This window comes from Sitophilus oryzae, unplaced genomic scaffold (genome assembly GCF_002938485.1).
Source record: "Sitophilus oryzae breed Bouriz unplaced genomic scaffold, Soryzae_2.0 scaffold_1177_pilon_pilon, whole genome shotgun sequence".
In the NCBI taxonomy this organism is placed as follows: domain Eukaryota; kingdom Metazoa; phylum Arthropoda; class Insecta; order Coleoptera; family Curculionidae; genus Sitophilus; species Sitophilus oryzae.
In genome coordinates this window covers 540,891-558,692 of record NW_022145812.1, presented here as the reverse complement: position 1 = coordinate 558,692, position 17,802 = coordinate 540,891, and positions in this window count along the sequence as shown.

Below are 17,802 nucleotides of genomic sequence, written 5' to 3'. Positions count from 1 at the left end.
CCACTAATTTATTCCACTAATTGCGAGGTTATGAATGAAGCTTTAGAAAAAATTCAACCATATTTTTATGTTTTTCTTTTATTTTCTCTAAAACGGTATTAGGCCAGTAAGCGAGGGTTTTAGGGTCCGAATTCTTGACACCCGATTGACGTGAAATTTTAACAGTGAATAGAGATAGATATGTAAGAAACAAAAGTTACATAGTAGCGATGTGCGTTTTCACCCGGGGGTGAGTGCCATCCCTTCTCGGGGGTGAAAAATAAATCACCCATTTTAATTGCAAAAATCAATAAAGCGATAAATTCTAAGCAAAAAATATTTAATCAGAAAATTAATATTTTCCTAGTTTTTTAGGATTGAAAATGATTTTTCATCTAATAACTGCATATTTTTCTGTCATTTCTTATAAATAACTCGAAAACCTTGCGTTTTATCGCAAAACTCATATAAAGCCAAAAAAAAAGTTTTTTAAATATAAAGCTTTTGGAATAACTAAACGATTTATTTTTGTTGATTACCGTAGGTGTAATAATAGCTGAGTTATCACTCTGTAGAAGTGATTTTTTATTTTTTGAAAACTAAATTGTAACTTTTACCGTAAAATAATGGCGAAAGAACAGATTTTGTGAAATGAATATAACTGTTTTTAAAGTGCTTGAAAAGACCTTTTAAATGTTTTAAAAAAAATCATGGCTCAAAAACTCGAGGAATTATGATAAGAATAAAATGGTCACCTTATTTTAACTCACCTTTAGAAAATGAACAATAAAATCTATGACTAAAATCATGTCATTCTTAGTCATCACAATACCATTAGTTTACGGTAAAATGTTGCATTTTTTAGTTTTCGAAAAATAGAAAATCACCTCTACAGAGTGATAACTCGGCTATTATTACACCTACGGTAACCAACAAAAAATGAATCGATTCGTTAAAGCTTCATTTTTGCTTTTAATGAGTTTTGCGATAAAACGCAAATTTTTCGAGTTATTTATGAAAATGGCAGAAACATATGCAGTTTTTAAATGAAAAATCAACATTTCAATCGTAAATAACTCGAAAAATATTAATTTTCTGAATAAATGTTACAGAACACATTTTTTACTTAGAATTCATCCCTTTATTGATGGATTGATTAAATTTTCATTATGAACCGCATGTTACAATTAGCCGGAGAGCTGGCGACATATTTAGAGAACATATTTTAGGCAAGTTAGAATAACAAAAAAAAATAAACTTTTGAAACGCATGGTGTGAACCCGGCCGTCGAAGTATTGTAGGTGTTACCTAACGGAGGGAGATACCTAGAGGCGCCTCGGAAGTTTTTGTGGGAGTACTAATCGATCATCGCATGAGTAACATTCTACGTTGTTTATATTTTTCATTAGTCCTTTGTTTGTTTCATTAAATAGTTATAAATTATTTGTGAGTGTTTATTGGTCTATAGGCATAGTGTTACAGTGCAGCGGAGGGATAAATACCTGCATTTCGAAGAGATTTTGGGCAAAATAAGTTGTTTATGTTGTTTTTTGTGCCTTAAATAGTTATAGTTGTTATTATTTCTTGGTTTAAGTGAGCAATAGCTTTTATTTAAAATGGGTAGAGACAAGAAAAGGCGTTATTCAAGTAGCTCGTCTACTTCAAGTAGTGAAAATAGTTCTTCTAGTGATAGTGATTGTGCTGGGCGTTACAGTAGAAAGAAACATAGAAGCAAAACCGTAAGTACAGCAAATTCAAATAAGTACTTTCGACAAAAGAGACATTGTGGCCAGCGGGTTGATGTAAACGTTACACCTCGCCAACGGCAGCGGGAACGTTCTGCAGACCGGGCCGAAAGCGACCATAAAACACGTTCATACACGCCAGTTAGAGATAGTAGTGATCTAAACGTTATACACTGTGATGAAAAGTCATCAGATATCGGAACTGTGGGGTCTGTTGATCCAAACGTTGGACAAAGCAGTACCTGAACTACGCAGAATCAATCACGATCACGCATAGACCAATTGGAAGAGTTAGTGGTTACACTATTACAGAAAAATGAGGAACGTAATGTAAGAGTGTAAATTAGACCAGATTGCATTCCGGAATTTGACCCAAATGACAGGAATGACAGTTGCTCTCGATGGTTGGATCAATTGTCAAGTATAAATAACTGGAATGAAAAGACCACTATATATCATATGCAATCAAGACTAGTCGGATTTGATAAAGTATGGTACAATAGCTTAGACAGTTACCAGCACTCTTGGAGTGATTGGAAGCGTATGCTTATCAACCAAGATTTTCCTACTGCCCTTAGAAAAATGATTACCAGGGTGAAAATAGCAGAAGAAACGTGGACAGAATATTACTTTTCCAAGGTACAATTGCTACGACAATGCAATATAGAAGGAAAAAATGCAGTTGCGATGATAATTGATGGTATACCCGATACAACTATTCAATCCGGAGCGAAAGTAGGTCGCTATGAAAGTCCAGAGCTTTTATACTCCGAATATTTGTCAACTTTAAGCACTACGAGAGAAGCTAGACCAGATCGTAATATTGCAATGTCTAGGCGCCAATTTTCAGATAGCAATAAAAATGATTATACTCACCAAAAGCGAAGGACACCAAAACCTACCAAATGTTTTAATTGCCATAAACTGGGTCACATGCAGAGAGAATGTCCTAAACCACGAGTGGAGTGTACTATATGCAAGAGATTAGGTCATTTGGCGAACAACTGTCGAAATAATAAGCCTTCAACATCACGAAATGCAATGGTATGCAACTACTCGGAAAGTTCAGAAGCTGATAATTATTACGTAACCTGTCACATAAATGGTAAAGAGCTCAATGGATTTGTAGATTCTGGCTGTGAAGTGGTCATTATTCGCCAAAGTGATGCACAAAAAGTTGGGCTAACATGGAATGAGAGCGATATATGTCTTAACGGATATGGGGGTAGTACCACAAAAGTCTTAGGCGTATCTCACGCTAATCTTCAGGTAGATCTTTTTAAGACTGGTGTAGACATCTTTGTTGTACCGGACCATACGCAAAATATGCCTGTTCTTATTGGAAGATCTTTATTAAACAAAGAGAATGCCATAACAGTCATACAAAAGGGCAACGTACGACTGTTTAACGCTGAAACAACTGAATTACCCCAAATTGAGCATTTGCCAGCAAAGAAGATTAAATTAGTGGCTAAATCAAGCACAGAGATTCCTCCAAATCATGTGGGTATTGTCAGCTGTACGTCCAACGGGGATGGCAGTGGCGATATTTTTGTCGATCTCAGAAGATCCTTGAAGCCAAACGCTGAGTATGTGATACCAAGATGTGTGGTATCATCAACTGAAATTTATCTTCCTGTACTAAACGTATCCATGCATTCCATATGTTTTAATGTCAATAAACTGGTTGCAAGAGGTGAAAGATGTGTACCTGAAGTAAGTGGGGTAAGTGTTAATAAAATTAGTAAATCCCAACTATCAAAGTTCACGCTTGCTGATTTACAAGGTCATGTAGATGGTAACGTATCAGATACTGATCTTAATAATCTTTTATTGCTTTTGAATAACTCCAGTCCCATTGTTCTTGTTAAAAAGAAAAATGGAGATACTCGTATGTGTGTTGACTATCGGGCGTTGAACGCTAAAACTGTTAAAGATTGTTACCCCTTGCCACGAGTAGATGATCATCTAGAAGTTTTGAAAGGTTGCAAGTTCTTTACGACTCTTGACATGGCAAGCGGTTATCACCAAATTAAAATAGCTAAGTCTTCCAGACGATTGACATCTTTTGTGATACCAGATGGTCAGTACGAATATAAAAGAATGCCCTTTGGTCTTGTAAACGCTCCTTCAAAATTTCAACGTGCTATAAATAAAATTTTGGGGTCAATGAGATTATCTACAGCTATGGCCTATTTAGATGATATTTTTGTACCTTCCACCAGGATCACATCAGGTTTAATTGCATTGGGTGACGTCTTGAACGTTTTACGAGAAGCAGGAGTTACCTTACAATTCGAAAAATGTCAGTTTTTCCTAACCAAACTAGAATATCTTGGACATGAGATTAGCGCCGAAGGTGTAAGACCTGGATTGCAGAAAATAAGAGCAGTTTCTAATTTTCCTGAGCCTAAGAACGTTCACCAGGTACGCCAGTTTATAGGTCTTTGCAGTTATTTTCGCAAATACGTAAAGTGCTTTGCTGAAGTGGCACAACCACTTACGTCTCTTACGAAAAAGGATGTTCCATACGTATGGGGGCAGGCACAGAACAACGCGTTCGAATTGTTAAAGCGAAAATTGGTTGAGAGGCCTCTTCTAGCAATTTACAATCCATCTTTTGAAACAGAATTACACACAGATGCATCAATGCTTGGACTCGGAGGTATCTTGTTACAGAAGCAATGTGACAATAATTTGAAACCGGTCATGTACTTTAGCCGACAGACAACAAAAGAAGAACAAAAGTACCATTCATATGAATTGGAGATGCTTGTTGTTGTAAATTCTTTACAAAGATTTCGAGTGTATTTACTTGGCTTGAAATTTAAAGTTGTAACGGACTGCAATGCATTGAGAACCGCAATGACCAAGAGAGACCTAATTCCTCGAATAGGAAGGTGGTGGTTAATAACTCAGAAGTTCAGCTTTGAAGTCGAATACAGACCTGGATCAAAAATGGCTCACGTTGATGCACTAAGCCGAAATCCTACAGAAAAACCTAATAAAATTAATCAGGCCAAAGTTATTGATATTCTTCAAGTGGATATTTCAACTGATGATTGGATTTTAGCTACCCAGCTAAAAGATGAACAGTGCAAGCATTTATTTGATATTCTCGCAAAGAAACCAAATGATAACGATGAAAAGCAAATACACAAAGATTACGTTATTAAAGATAACAGATTGTACAGAAATACCAGTAGTGGTCCCAAATGGTATGTTCCAAAGTCTGCCAGACGAGTAGTGACAATGTATCATCATGACAATAAAGGACATTTTGCACTTGAAAAGACTCTAAAGGCCATCAGCGATAATTACTGGTTTCCTCGTATGAGAAAATACGTAAATCGTTACATCTCTGCTTGTCTTGCCTGTGCTTATAATAAAAGTCCCGCAGGTAAACAGGAAGGATTCTTAAATCCCATTGATAAAGTTTCATCACCTATGGATACTATGCATATTGACCACCTAGGACCGTTTATTAAAAGTAGCAAAGGAAATACACATTTGATTGTAGCTGTAGACGCTTTTACGAAGTTTCTGTCAGTTAAAGCAGTGAGGAACACTCAAACAAGGCCAGTAGTTGCTTTTCTAGAAGGAATATTCCAAACGTTTGGAGTTCCAAGACGAATTATTTGTGATCGAGGCACATGCTTTACCAGTGACGTTTTTAAGAAATTTACCAAAGCTTTAGGCATATTAGTGGTTCTAAATGCAACGGCAACGCCACGAGCCAACGGGCAAGTAGATCGTTATAATAGAACACTATTAACTGCCATATCCGCATCCTCTGACGATGAGAGAAGATGGGATCAAACCATTAGTTCTATCATAGATTTAGGAAGAATAGATATCACATTTAGCATTTTAACCCGATCAAACAATCGGAGGTTGACTACGTACTGTAAAAACCAACTGAAATAGAGAAGGCGACATTGCCACATCTCAAATTTGGGCCTATCTACTTAGTTTGATTTGCAGAAAAGGTGACTTTAAAACCTTCACCGGATATCAATAAATCTCAATTTCTTAATTAAATTAATAGTTTATTTTTAAAAAAGCATACGTAATAATATGTTATTAACAAGAGGATATATGCGTTACTATTAAAGGACATGTTTACTGTTTAATATGCTGAAACGTCTAGAACTATTGGCAACGTCGCTGCTAGTCTTCCAGAATGAAATGAGCTGTCCGTCCCCTTGGTCCGTCCCACCACCCCTCGCGACGGTCCTTGGTCCGTTATAGCGTACTACGTTTAGCTTACGGTGTGTTTGAAAGTCGGAATCAAGTCCGAAGTGAACTTTTCAGTGTTTTCAGTAGTTTTTGCTTTTTTGTTTAACGTACTTTTGAATCTGCGAATTTTCAATATGGTACGACAATGTCAAATGTCTGGAAAAATAAGCTCAAATTACCCGAATTTGTCTTTTTCACAGGTAGGTATTGTTTCCGCCGCCCCGTAATCGCCGTACATAGGCGTCCCACAAGGGAGCCTCTCACAATTAAAATAATTTCTAATTATATTTGTTGAATTTTGAGCTATTAAAACAAGAACGTAGTAGCCGGTAATTGAATTATAATTCGTCTCAATTACTATTTAACTGTTGTAGATCATAACAAATTTGAATATAAACGTTGCATTTGAAACTTTATTATAAGCCAGAAAGTGACATTTTTTTCTTAAAATTGCGTCATATTTTGGTCATTATATACGATATTCTAAAGGAATTTTGCTCAACAAATAAACAAAGGTGTTTACCCGCCCTTTTTTACATTTTATTGCATTATTATATCTGCCCCTTCGGCTTCGTTTAAACAATTTTTTACCACCGTACAAATACCTCTTCCTAGAGTTATTTGTACGGTGTGCTTAGCTTTTTTTTAAAATGGGACGAACTGTAAATAATGAGTGACAGAGTGACCCAGGCCTCCAAAAAAGCTTTTTACCTATTACGTTTTAGGCTTGCAATTTTTATTTCAATTTTTTACATAAGATGGGGGCCATTGTAACGCACATTTTCAAAATATTTTTGTCAACATACAGGATGATTCTCGGGGTGATTTAAACCGCATACATATGCTTAATACAGTTCATGAAGATTGGGACATTTAACTAAAATTTGATTGTCTGATGAAGCTACCTTTAAAAGTAATGGATTTGTAAATAAACGTAATATTCATTATTATGCGACAGAAATCCCATACTGTAGCACACAGATTTGATACTTTTAATGATAAATGCCTTCTATTGAGAGACTAAAAGGTAATTGCCTTGTATCAGAGCCATCATAGTACAAGAAGAAGACCGAAAGTCAAATTTTGTCTTATATTTTCAAAAAAACACAATTTTCTCATTAAATATTGATTTTAGGTATAGGAAGTTATTAATAATACAAGATTAAACAACTATTACATAGTACTTTACAGGAAGCTATCGATTGCAAACTAGGCAATGGTCTCCATATTCTGAAAAAAAAACTGAAAGAAAAGTCACCAACCAAAACCTAATATAGAACTGTTTCGGAAGCCTGAGTCACCCTGTAAATATTCAAAAGTAACTGAAAGTTTATATAGAATTAACTGAAAGTTTAAATTGAAAATCGACGTTGGAGCGATTTTCGAAAACTACCTACTAACGTTTCAACATAAGTATATGTGGGATATTAATTATATTATTATATTAGACCTTATAACAAAACTCATCTGACGAAAAAGTGTTAATCTAGTATATTAATATGGAGTAAACATTTTACTAATTACCTTACTTTTACTTTACTAATTAAATTCGTTCCAAAAAACGATACGCCACTGGCCATTAGAACAATCCAAATGCGCCTAGTTGCCGGGGTCGGAAATTTTAGACTTCTCTGTCTCTTCTGTCCTTGTTTGACACATTGGAATGTTTGATACACTACCAACGAGTATTTATGAATGAGATGTTCGGTCTATATTTATAATGTCTTTGAGTTCTATAGTATTCGCCATCAATTCTGCAGCTAATTGTACAACTGGGAAGAGTCCTAACGAGCTGTTGTTTGGTTTTAAGCCTAGAGGTATGGCTGATTCGTTTTTGAGTAACACCGTGCTTTACTTTCATGCTTGGGCGTTAAAATGACTTTTTTATATTGTCAATCAGGTCGCAAAAATTAATAATAATATAATATGTCACAAAAGTATAATAATAATTATACTTTTGTGACGTTTGAAAAAAATATATTTTATATTTTTATTCTTTCAGATACAAAATATTTAAATTAAAAAGTCTTCTTATTGAAAGGATTTCAATCATACATTTTTATTAAAAAATGTTTCTTTTTATTTATTCAATATTAGTTATTTTTTTAAGTTTTTACGACCCCAAAATGCTGTTACGTCAGCCGCATCGGCTGCCGACGGGTGTCAATAAACTATTTTTCTCGCGCTTATAGATACTCCTAAGACTTTCTTATCGCAATGAAATTTTAGAATGCCTAAAGTATGTTTTCCAGGTATAATAATTAAATATATTTGGAATGGTCTGATTACACTTTAAACCCGAAAAAAAAGTCTGGCATACTTATTTCTAGGTTAAATAGATGTTAAAATTTAAGAATAAACAAATTTCAAGTTGCCTAAAGAATGTTTTTTGGATTTATTTTTTTGCAAATATTACGGGTTGCGCAGTAGCGAAATACCCCCAACCCCCCAGCCAGACTTAGGATTCTGGGTTCACCAGTTAATAAACTATACATTTTTAGTTATTCTAGCTTGCCTAAAATATGTTCTCTAAATATGTCGTCAGCTCTTAGGCTAAATGTTAAATAAACCATATGCGAAGTGGCATTTTCTATGGAATAAAGTTGAAATATACCGAGGGTGCCATTTAAAAATAAAAAATTGTAGTAATTTCCGGTGAAACAGCAGGTAACCAAAAACAATTGAATACTGTAATCAATTCTAATTTATGTCTTATACTAACATACCATTTATACTAACATACCATTATATTTTTTCTGAAAAAATAAAATACATACATACTTTACTCGCTGACGAGTATTTGATACGCATCAGAACATGATCACGCAAGGCGTTTTCTTTCATGAGCTTTCCTGTGACTGAAAAGCCCGATACGTAATGTTATATGTCTACCGCACTCCAGACATTCAAAAATCTCATTGCTTTGTTGCTTCTTTACTTTTTGGTTGTCGCTCTTAACTGACTTTACAATTCTTCTCCATTCCGTTCTATTGTGAGCTGCCTCTTCCAACTCATTCTGCTTGTTAATTCCCTTTAAGTTTTCGTGGAAAACATCCTTGAACCAGGAGCGGGAAAGTGAAATAGCAAAAGCGGTTCCACCGTTTCCACGGAAATCTCAAATAAAATAGTTCAAGCCCTAGCCACTAGGTGGTAGTGCAATTAATTTTTAGGTTAAGAAGTTGCTACTAGTTATTGCCAGATGGCGTTAAATCAGAATTTTTTTGTAGTTTCCATAGTTTCCAACGGCCATTGTCATATTATTGTCAAATTCTCAAAAAATATTGTCGTCATAGCGCCAATCATAATATTATCAAATAAATGATTATCAAAATATTTTTCAAACTATAATTTGTTATATGTGTTTTAATTAGACAATTCCTTTTGTTTGTGGCCCTAAAAATATAATGTAAGTCTTTTATTTTTGCATAATTTAAGTACCTATTTATATTTACTCCATTTACAAAACTTTGGGCGTATTACGTTGGTCTTGTTTTATTATAATAAACGATGTTTAAATATTTGACTTATAAATAAAAACTTTAAATAATAAATAATATTTCAAATGTTTGGCTTTAATTCTATTTAATAATTGTATAAATTATACTGTTAAATCTTATTTTTTACACATCACAAGGATACTTGTTATTAGTATTGTTGAATTTGTGTAAAAAATAAGATTTAATAATCAAATTTAATTATGTATTTTAGAGTAAAATTCAATAAATACGCTCATTTAAAAAGCCCGCGCTTCGATCTATTTAAAGCAAACCCTACTCAATAGATGGCGCCACTTCTGTAGGACCCTTTTTCAGTATGGCAGAGTCCATTCTTTTTCTAGCTAGGTATATTCTTTGCCTTGAACCATTTGAGTTGTCCACCCGGCCTCCTCTTACCGTCTACAAGGTCAACGTAAAGCAGAGATTTTGGTATTCGGTTTTCTTGCATTCTGCATACGTGACCAGCCCATCTTAAGCGGAACTTTGTAATCATGACTTCAATACTCTCGCAGTTAGCTTTTTCAAGGACCGATACGTTTGAGACACGATGAAACCATTTTATTCTTAAGAGTTGTCTAAGATGTCTCTGTTGCAACTTGTTTAATGCGTTCATGTGTCGACGGTAGGGCACCCAGGTTTCGCTTCCATATAACATGGTGGGAAATATTATCGCTCGGTACACCGCAAGTTTCGTTTTTGTGCTCAAGTCATGATTGTAGAAAACCCTGTCTTTTAATTTCCAGAATGCTCTTGAGGCGCTGCTAATCCTGTGTTGAATTTCAGAGTCGATATTAGCCTTTTCCGAAATCAAACTGCCGAGGTAATTGAATTCCGCTACATATTCCAACAGCTCATCTCCGATTATTATAGAATTGTTGTGATCTTCCGGGGGAGTGCACATAATTTTAGTTTTATCGATGTTCAGCTTAAGTCCCAAGACCTCGTATGCCCATGTATATGTGTTTAACATTTCTTGCAACTGCTGTAACGTATTTGCAACTAGAGCACAGTCATCAGCGTATTGAAGTTCCGTGATGAATTTTGTACGTGTTTTTGCCCTGAGTCTTTTTATGTTGAACAGACCGCCATCGGATCTGTATCTAATGCCCAAACCTTTCTCCTGCAGTTTGCTGTCCATTATAATGTAGAGCGCTGCCATGAATATATTGAATAGGAGAGGCGCTAAGACACATCCCTGCCTAACGCCTGTGTTTAGGAAAGGATCGCTCAGTGATCCATGATATGACACTCTTGATTTGTTGTTGTTATGGAGGCTTTTACACACTGTAAGAAATTTGATGGGTACTCCGAACTTTTTCATAATTGCCCAAAGTGCATCTCTGTTCACAGAGTCGAAGGCTTTTGTTAGATCGATGAATGCAACGTAAAGTTTAGACTGCTGATCGTTTACTTTTTCCTGTAGTTGCCGGATGGAGAATATAAAATCGACGGTACCGCGGTTGGTGCGAAAACCCATTTGCGATTCTGGGAGGATTTTTTTCTATATGTGGGCGCAGGCGGTTTGACATAATTTTTGTAAGAATTTTTCCTCCGATAGCCAGTAGTGAAATTCCTCGATAGTTTCCGCAGTCTGATGCACTTCCTTTGTTCTTAAATATATTCACTATATTCGCGTTGCAAAAGTCCTGAGGTACCTCTCTGCTTTCCCATATGACATCAAGGAGAGCCTTAAGATGACCGATAAGTTCTTTACTTGCACACTTATAGATTTCCGCCGGAATCGCGTCACAGCCAGCTGGTTTGTTGTCTTTAAGCTGTTTTATGGAGTCCTTTATTTCCTGTTCTGTTATTGGCATGTCTAATGCATCGAGGATGTTATACTGTGGTATTATGTTGAGTGCTTCTATATTGGGGTTGTTTTCTTGGTTAAGGATATGGCTGTAATGCTCTTTCCAGCGGTTTCTGATTTGCTCTTCCCCTTTTAGAAGTTCGCCATTTTGTGCCATGATTGGGCATCTTGCCTTCTTAGTTGGACCGTACACTTCTTTTACAGCCTCGAAGAATTTACAATAGTCGTGATGCCTGGCATACTCCTGAATCTGACTAGCTTTTTGCGACCACCAGTTATTCTTTAATTGCCGCAGGTTTCTTCGGAGCGTGTTGTTGGCTGCCTTAAAGTTGTCTGCTAGTCTTGGATTTTGTGATGGCAGTCAGGATTCTGTGGATTTGCAGTGACGGCTTGATGTGCTCTATGCTTTTGTTTCAACAAAGCCCGTATATGCGGATGATTTTCGTTAAACCAGTCTGGTTGTTTCTTTTTGTTGGATTTTCCCAGTACTGCTTCGCTGGTTTTGTGAATCGCATCTCTTAGTTTTGTCCAGCCATGTTCAGCATCCACGATTGAGATTGAAGTTATCGGTAGAAGTGATTCTTTGATGGCTTCCCCTGGAGGGTACGTCGGCGGTATCGTTGTTCTCTAGACCCCGTACGTTCAATCTGGTCATGTAGCTTTGCTTTTTACAGTGTGGATGTTTTGGTTTTAACTGGATTTTCATTTTTGAGATTAAAAGTCGGTGGTCAGTGCCACATTCGGCATCTACTCTGGCTTTTGTGAGACTGACATCTTTTAGGTGCGTCCTTCGAACGATTACGTAGTCCAATTGGTGCCAATGGCCTGATCTCGGATCTTTCCAGGTACCTTTAAATTTATCCTTCAGCATGAACCACGTATTGGTGATGCAAAGATTATACTCTGTGCATGTTGTTAATAAGCGTTTACCATTGCTATTTACGTTTCCCATTCCATGTTTTCCCAATACGTCAGGCCATATTTCCTGTTGTTTGCCGACACGGCCATTTAAGTCACCTAGCAAAATGATTCGTTCGTGCTTTGGAATTTGTTGGAGTATATTTTGCAGAGCTTGGTAAAATTTATCCTTATCCTCAATTTTAGCGTCTAGGATAGGAGCGTAGGCACTTATGATGTTGACGTAAGTTTTGTCTGATATGGGGTACCTAAGGGTCATAAGACGTTCGGAGACACCAATAGGTACCTCTGTTAATTTGGTGGCGATTTCGTTTTTGATTGCAATGAATTACGCCATGAACATGAATTCTCCTGTGTGTTGCCGGGTGACCCTTCCAAAAGAAGGTGTAATGCTTCTCAGTGAGACTACCTTCATCCGCAAAGCGGGTTTCGCTAAGAGCGGCAACATCTATATTTACTCGATGGAGTTCCTGCGAGACCAGTGCTGTTCTTCTCTCTGGTCGATTGAAGTTTGTCCTCTCCAGTAGAGTGCGGACGTTCCACGCCGCAAACGTGAAACATTGACAATGTTTAGTTCTCCGATGATACGCTCGAGTAGGCACCCCCTCCCGGAGATCCGATCGAGGGGGTATTTTACCTCCGGACGATGATTTTGTTCTACTCGAATGTTCCATCTTTGATGAGTGTAAGCTGCATAAAAAGGTTAAACTGTGACGGTTACGCTGCCGCACAGTTCGGCTGCAACTGTAGCACGGGATGGCTATGGCACAGTGAGGACTGCAACGATAGTTCCCTTGTGCTACGTTCTCGGCCGGCTAGGGGTAGTTTACTACTCCTCTTCCTCAGAAATGTGGTAGGTCTGAGGGTTGTATAATGATATACCGCCTATACTCGGTCGTCAGAGCCTCGTTTGTTTAAACAGGGTGCACCACGTGAAAGTGAGGTTGACTTTTGGGTAAGCTAGGTTATACATATGTATCGCTTCAATACCCCTTGCACCCCATAAAAAAAATAAAAAAATTATAGGGGTGAGCCACTTTTGAGACGCACCCGGTATAAAAGACACAGCGAAAGAACAGAAATGTCACTCTATTTTCAAATAGTGATGAGCAAATGCAAAACAAAAAAAAAGATTCAGCTGGCCATGGCCTTCGTCTTGCAGGGTCCAGTCCTGGTCTTGGTCTTGCTGCAAAAATCTTTGTAAGTATTTTTTTAATAGATTTTTTCTTGAGGCACTTTCTACATAGAAAATACTTATTTAAATAATATTCTTAGTAGTTTAATGCATGATTTTTATATATACTTATCTCCTAAATAAATGTTATGTTGAAATATATATTATTTTAATTAAATAAAAGACAGTTTGATTAAAATATATTATTAATTTTTATTTTTCATAAAAATAAATCTATTACAAATTATAGAATGATATTTCGTTGACATACATCTAGAATATCAAATTTGCTCAGGATTAGTACATATTTACTTTCATGAAATAATTTTAGTTAAAATAAATATATAACAATATAAAAACCAAATTACCTACACTACTATTGATAAACAAAAGGAACATTAAAATCATTAAAATAAAATATATAGAGTAAGCAAAAATAAACAAGTAAAAAATGTGTATATAAAAATTGTTGTTACATTTATTGGAAAAGTGTATCTTCTATCTCAATATTGTGACAATATGAGTTTATTAAAATCTCTTATGGTGCGTCCAGACCTGAGGAGTCGAGTGCGAGACGAGCGCGAGACGAGCGCGAGACATTCCAAATTTGCGGTGTTTTTCAAAGGATGGAGGAGTCTCGCAAGAGCCTCGCAACCGTCTCGCGAGACAACCCACGGAGCCTTGTTGCTATCCGTCCCCTGTCGGTTTTTCGACGGCCGATCAAAGAAAGCTCGCAGCCAAGTCTGGACGTGTTTTTGGTAGGCTCGCTCGACTGCGAGATATTAGCTCTGATATTATAGTGCATATTGAAATGGAGACTTGGACGGAAAAAGATCAGCTGAAATTCATCAATTTATATAAAGCAAAACCAATATCAAGAATCCAAAAGATAAAAAATATTTAAAAAAAAACGATAATGAGTAGGTAGATATTTCACAATCGATGAATAAAACCTTGGGAAGAATATAAAAGAGAATTATTAAAAAGTGTTTAGGAATTTAAAAAAAATAGAAAAACTGTAGAGAAAGTTAAGGTACACATTTTGAAATTATTATAGAGTATACAGGGTGGTTCAAAATAGTGTTACGGATATAACATGGTTTTTTAAATGTAATACCCTACTTTTTATTTTATTTTTAGATTCTGCATAAAATTTTATAACATTTTTATGTATAATGCCAGGTAGAATGTTATATATGTACCTAAAATGGTATACCTTTAAAACTAATTTAATTTGATTAAACAAAAAATGTTAGATTTCAGTGTAGTAAAAAATTGTCAGTCATGCTATTGTTTCTGAAATTGGAGTTCCAAAATTTGTTAAAGGATAGTTTTATAGGGACGAAGAAAAAGATATAGGTAAAAATATTTGAGTTACATGCTACAGTGTGTTCAACATATATTTATGAATTTCGACTATTTAAAATTAACTAATCTCAAATTTTTTAAATTGATATTATTATATATTTTTTCGTATGTATTATCATTTTTTTAATAGAACCGAAATCTAACATTTCTTTAAACAAATTGAATTATTACAAAATCTATTATTTTAGATATATAGGTAATATGATATGCAAAAAAATTTACTGAATTATACGTAGAATCTAATAATAAAATAAAAAATAGGGTATTCCCATTAAAACATACCTATATCCGTAACATTTTTTGAAGTCCCCTGTATACTCTACAGTAATTTTCACGTGTGCTTTTTAACCTTTCCTATAACATTTCTATTTAACATTTTGTTCTAAAAAACGAATTTTGTAAAAGACGTCGTGTCTCGAAACAAATGAAGGGTAAAAGGGGAAAAAATGGACGATGAATAAAATACGACAAACCAAATATCATGTTAAAGATACAAAAATTTATTACTTATGCGTTATTATTTGCTGCAGGTTTTTCATCGGACATATTTACACAAATCGGTCATCTTTCACTGTGATTCAACTCGCTTGTCTCGCGGCAGGCTTGCGTCAAAAAATGGATAGAACATTTCTTGCCCTCGTCTCGCACTCGTCTTGCTCTAGCCTCTCTCTTGTCTCGCTCTTGTCTTGCTCTCGTCTCGCACTCGACTCCTCAGGTCTGGACGCACCATTACAGCGCTTTCAGATAGAGCGGAGCGTCTGCGCGGACCGTCCGCTCTGTTTTTGTGCTGCTTGTTTTTTTCAAGATAGCCGTCAGACGAAATCATCCGGACGAAGCATACGCGACCCATGTGAAATTGTTCATTTAAACTCATGGAACTTGCGGACGGTCCGCGAGGACGCTCCGCTCCATCTGAAAGCGCTGTTATGTTATGATTTGGAATATTCTTCTTTTTTAATGGAATAATTAAAAAAGAAGAATATTCTTTGGCTTCACTAAATTTAGACTTTTTATTATTTCAAAATATCTATATCTGAAATTTTGTGCGATTTAAATTAAATAATATAAAAACCAAACCAAACCAAAACAAAACAAAAATGTAATTAATTAGCAAATATTAATATATAACCCAGTACCGTGTTTTATTTCTCATAATATATTTAAAATAATCATAAATTCAGAAAATATAAATGATAGACCGAAGTACAAAGAATAGCAAGCAGTCTTGCTTGCGATTCTTTTTGCGATTTTTGCGATGTTTTTTCAAAAACGACAAATGAGAAAAACGTGCTCAAGACTCAACACATACATAGGAGGAAGGAAGAGGACGGAAAGCTGGAGGTTCTTTAAGAACTTATGAACGGAACGAAAAAAGGAAATCTTTTCACCGATACCATCTGAAAAATGGAATCAATATTTTCATAGATACCCAAAACAATGAGTCAAATATAATTTATTATACAAGGTTCTCCCATAAGACTGTCATTAGCTGAGATTAAAAACGCTAGCAAATTGTTAAAGAATGGCAGATCCCCAGGGCCAGGCAATAAACCTGGAGAATTAATTAAATACGGATCTGAAAAATTATATTATATGCTGAAAAACCTATTTCAAAAATGTCTCAACACTTCGGAAGTAACAGAAGAATCGCAGCTGTCATACCTATCAATAATACATAAAAATGTAGATAAAAGTAACTGCGATAATTATCGAGGAATAGCGGTTACAGGTACCGTTAACAGAGTATATGGAAAGGTTCTGAAAAATAGAATTTGAAAAAGAATATGCTTATATGGAGGCTGAAGAACAAGCAGGGTTTAGAGCAGGATGATCCTCAGTAGACCATCTCCTCACACTAACACAAATCTTAGAAAAGAAAACAGCATTCGGAAGTTCATATTTTATTTGTTGATGAAGAAAGCTTATGAGAATATACCTTTGGGGAGATTTTGGGAGATGCTGCTATAAAGCTGTTAAATCCTTATACCGTGACTCAAAATATAGAATTAAAACAAATCATGGCTTAACAACGTAGTGGAGTGCTTTAAGCCCTTATGAGATACAAACATCGGAATTCATTTACTGTGAACGAATTTTTATAAAACTTTTTGCATTGTATTATTAATAAGATATATTACAAACTTTACCCATTTAAATTCGTTGCTTTCACTTTAGTATTTAAATAAACACACATATACAAATGCATACATACAAGATGGCACCGTGTTCCGAAAAACCTCTGTATCAGGATTCCTATTTGAGATTTTCACTTCAAACCTTTTACAAAATATTCATTTAATGGTAGTTCATATTTTAAAAATATCTTTATAAATATACAGGGTGAGTCAAATATCGCTTAAGTTTTGGTTTTTCAAATGAAATGCTTTATATTTGTTTAGTTCAGTGAATTTGGTGTAAAATTCCGCTACCAAAAATACCTTAATACCATAGAGTATACTGAGTGGTTTTTCAATTATTATGATCATGTCCATTAGGACGGCAATCTAGATGTCCAGGAACCTTCATATGTGAACTTCTAATTGAGAGGATTAACTTATTGTAAGTTTATCGCTAAGAAACCGCCGTTTGCTAGCTTTTCAAATTTATAATGAATTGCACCTAAGGAACGTACATATTAACTATCGGACTATAAGAAGAAGAATAAATGAAGCAAATCTTATGTCAAGAAGGCCTACTTCGGGACCAGAACTTACTAGAATTGTTGACTAGGACCAAAAGCAAAGGCATGGCCTTAATGTAAAAATTACGAAAACATGTTAGTGTCTTCTTCAAAAGCGAATATCTCCAACAAAAATAAAGCTAATGAGGTGAACCAAAAAACAAACTATCGAGAAAGGATGTATCTAGATGATAAAATGACTTAAATTTCTTTGTGTTTTAACATATAAACATAGGGTGTTTCAAACTTTCACCAAAATATCAACATTTCGTTTTCCCTTGTATAATTAACAGATGGGCAGTTTCGTTTTTAATTTAGAAAGAGATACTAAAAAGTCAAATAATTTGGCTACATAATGCTTAAAAAATCATCAAAATCGGCCCACTAGAACA